The sequence below is a fragment of the Ochotona princeps genome, chromosome X, assembly GCF_030435755.1.
Source record: "Ochotona princeps isolate mOchPri1 chromosome X, mOchPri1.hap1, whole genome shotgun sequence".
Taxonomy (NCBI): Eukaryota; Metazoa; Chordata; class Mammalia; order Lagomorpha; family Ochotonidae; genus Ochotona; species Ochotona princeps.
The window spans coordinates 107,420,420-107,424,427 of NC_080865.1; the positions used below are offsets into that span (position 1 = coordinate 107,420,420).

At 51.1% G+C, this 4,008-nt stretch overlaps 1 pseudogene; it reads right to left on the reverse strand.

Moving 5' to 3' along the window:
- Positions 1 to 1,034: 1,034 nt before the first annotated feature.
- LOC101530004 (E3 ubiquitin-protein ligase makorin-1-like) lies at positions 1,035 to 2,486 on the reverse strand (annotated as a pseudogene).
- Positions 2,487 to 4,008: the final 1,522 nt, after the last annotated feature.

Genomic DNA, 4,008 nt, shown 5'->3' on the forward strand with positions numbered 1-4,008 from the left:
CGAATCCTAAGACATTAAATACAACTGTGCATCCAAGACCCGATTTGTGTTCATATATATAGGATCACCAGATAGTTTTAACCTCTGTGGCTAATTCCATTTCTCTATATAGCCAGACAGCGCTAGCACTGCTAGGATTAACCACTACCAATAGAGCTGCCTTGTCCTTCAAGATCTACCTACCCCACAAAGCTGAAGCAACTACACCAGGTTTGTCCACTAAGGCTAAGAAAACTGCATCTGTGCAGGCATGGGAAGCTTATTCTCTCTCTTTCTCTCTCTCTCTCCCCCCCCCCCCACACACACACCGAATCTATCAGCCGTTGGAGTCAACCTCCTCCAACTCTTACAAGTGATTGTTTCACAGCCTTTCTACCATGCTTAAACACAGTGGAAATCTTTACACATCTGCACTTAGTTCCAGTTACTCAATAGTATTACTTGCATGCAATTAAATGCGACACCAAAACCACAGACCAAGTGCACATGGTGGAGAACACAGGGTTAGGAACATAGAACACACAGATGTGTAGACTCACCAGCACCTCAAGGGCCCACTTTCTGCGCCTGTGGCAGAAGGCGACTTGCCAGCTTAGGTCCCTTCATCCATCACACCTGTTCTGGAACCCCCCGCCCCCCCAAAAAGGACTAGCACTCTTTTTCTTAGGAACCTGGGGAGTCCTCCAAGGAGTGTGGAAGTCATAAACACAATCTGGTTGAAAACAAATGACGCAGTAAACCTATGCTAGCTAGCTGATGTTAAATTCATGTTACCAAAAAAAAAAAAAAAAAGCAGTTAACTTTAAGACTTATTTTTGTAACTTTTTTTTTTTTTTTGGAACAGAAACCAACACATTCCTCAGGATGGGGTTGGGGGACAGAAAGGTAAGGGGCTAGAGAAGACAGGCTCTGGGTAAGAAGTGTGATGACAGCACCTGGAGCTGAGAGGCTTGCCTAGAATAGCAACACGCACGCCACACCAGCACAGGGCACAGCTGCTGGCAGGGGTGGGACGGGGCTCGGCAGACCAGTTCACACATCACAGCAAGCTGCTATAGATCCAAGTCATAAACATCTTCCAGCTCATCGTGGAACAAGTGCCACTCGTCTTCAGAGTCTGTCAGCTCATCGTCCCCACCTACAGCCAAAAGCATGAGCAACATCTCACCCAGCTCAAAGGTGACCACCTCTTCGTCGTCGTTGTCAAAGGGGTTGCTGGTCTCCCTTTCCTCAATGAGCTCCCCGAAGTGGTTCCTTCGTTGGGCCTGTATCTACTTGATATTCCCACTTTCTGTCTCTGTGGCTCCTCTCTACGGCCATCAGGGTACGCATGCTTGTAAAAACAATTCCCTCCAAATGGGCAGCTTCCCATGGCCTTCATCAAAATACCTGCATGCCTTGTTGCTCACTGCCTCCTTGCATTTCTGAATGAGTTTCTGCTTATCTTTTTCCTCCATCCAGTATTCACTTGGAATGACAAAGTTAGATGTGATCCGGCATTCTGGGCAGGACTTTATGATCTTGCTCTCAAACTGCTTAGCACTCCTCCATTTGCGGATGCACTTGAGACAGTAGGTATGGCTGCAGTTGGAGAGGATGCTGGAGCGCCGCTCGTTGGGGTTGGCTTTCTCATAGACCACCTCCATGCAGATGCCACACACTGTGTCCCTGCTGCGCTGCACAGCAAATGAGAGTGCAGGATTTGATGTGCTGAGATCGCTGGGCAGCATCCATTGGTGCAGCCCCTGCAGCCCACACACGTCACAGGAGTCTCCATGGAGATACATACAGTTCTCCCCATAGCGGCACTCTCCCACTGCCGCATAGGGGCAAGGCTGCTTTCTAGGTTTCTGCAGCAGTTTGCTTTCTTGGATTCTTCCTTGGTCACTGAGCCCTGCGGGGGTGCTTCAGTGCAGGAAGAGGCAGTACGGCCATAGTAGGGTTGCCCAGGAACAAACTCAGTGGCATTGACCCAGTCCTCTGAACCTGCTTCTACAGTTGCAAAGTTTGAATTTCATGACTCAGTTTCGCCTGTATTTATTTCCGTGACCGGTCCAACTACTGAAGAGAGACTTGAGGAGGTGGTAAGGGAAGGTTTTGCAGTTAGGTCAGTAGCAGCAGTGTCCTCTTGCTTCAATGGTTTGCTATGTTCATACCTGCAGCGGTCTCCATAAATACAGCACCCTTGCTGGAAATACTTGCACACTATGCCGTATGGACTGTCCGAGAGGTCGTGCGAGTAGCGACAGTTATCGCCTTCCTTACAAACCCCATGCATAAAATACCTACAGGTGACCCGTTTGGTCCAGCTCTGCTCCTTCCTCCCGCCCCCGGGGACGGGTCAGTGACTCTGAGGATAGGGGTGGGGGAGGCCGCTGCCACCAACGCAGCTGCCGCTCCTGCTCCTGATGTTGTGCCTGTTGTTCTGGGAGCTGCAGCCCCCGCCATCACTGTTTATCCCACACAGAAATGGCCCTGGAACTTCCAGGATCTATTTTGATAATCTTTACATAGTTGATTAGGGCACTAAGGGTCAACGGCTACAGGAAAGTGGGTATGAACATTGTTTCCACATTCTTTCTCTCGCCTCCCCCCCCCGCCTCTCTTTTCTGTATTGTGAGTAAGGCAGGAGATAAAGGAAGATGCCCCAACCAGACTCCTACCCATCCCAGGTCCCCGATGTGGGGCTGGTCCAAGGGCACTGCTCAAGTGGTTTTGAGGGTTCAACAGTTCTGAATTGCTGCCAATCTCGCCATTCCAAGCACGATGAAATCTCTCAGAATCCACTGGCTGACATAGTTCACTTTAGAGTCTGTTTGCCCAGATTTTCACTGCCAACACATAGCTGGGGTAGTTGATTGATTTGTTCTGTCCTCCGTCCTCTGTTATGGTGCTAGGTGTCCTCCGCAAGCACCAGTGTACTGCCATATCCTCCATGTGCACCTGGGTATGCTGTCCACTGCTCTGTCTGAGCCACTGAGGAAGCTCAGCTTTGATACTTGCATTCCATGGTCAGACCATAGAATCTACACTTCTCTTCATGGTTGGGGTCCTGAGTCCAGCAGTTCGATTGGGGAGATCCCCAAAGAAACTTCCTCTGAAGTGATCCCAGACCAGATTCTTGCATGTGCTTGCCAGTACAGGGTCTGGCACAGACCGTTGCCCCAATCAGCCTATGCACATGCTGGTGGTTGCAATTGCCGGGTCAGTTTTGTCTCCAGGCTTGTGTTTTACGTAGACTAGTGGATGTTTCAGTCCAGCCTGATCCTGCCCAGCACACACTCGGCCCTCACACAAACCAGTGGGAGCTACAGACTAGTCGGAGTGACCCACAATAACCCCCACCCCTTACCCTGGTTTCCGTGCTTTCTCATATGTACAACAGACTGGTCCAGTCTGTCCCACATCGCATTCAGCTCTCATACATGTCATTGGGCATTGAAGCCTAGTTCAACCCAACCAGCCCCACTATCCAGTTCACACACATGCTGGTGAGTGTCGTTCTGTCCAGAGTCACGCCTGCCTCAGTCCTGGTTTTCATGCTGTCCAGCGGGAGTGGCAACCCAAGAGGGAGGAGCCCACTATTTCCCTCCCAGGCCACTCCCACTCCCAGATTATGCTCTCTCCAGGTGGTTCTGGGATTTGACAGAATTAGCCCTCAGTGCCAGCATTTGTCAGCTGATGCTGCGGCAAAGACCAACCAACACTTCCCACTCTGATTTATGCTTTCACCAGTAGGAACAGCCAGCCCAGCCCGACTCTTCTCTGATCTAGCTCACGTGAGGCCCACAGGTGTTGTAGCTCTGCCTGGTCTGGTCTGCCCCCATCCCAACTCACACTCTCCAGTGGGAGTGGCTGTCCAGCAGGGGATCCCTCCATATTCCCCCTACCCGCTTTGCCTCCTCCCCACCTGGGTCTCACCTGTGCTGGTTGGGTGCTGTGGCTCAGTCTGGTATGGCCCACCTTGCCTTAGCATTTGCCAGTGGGTGCTGTAGCCTGGCCCAACCC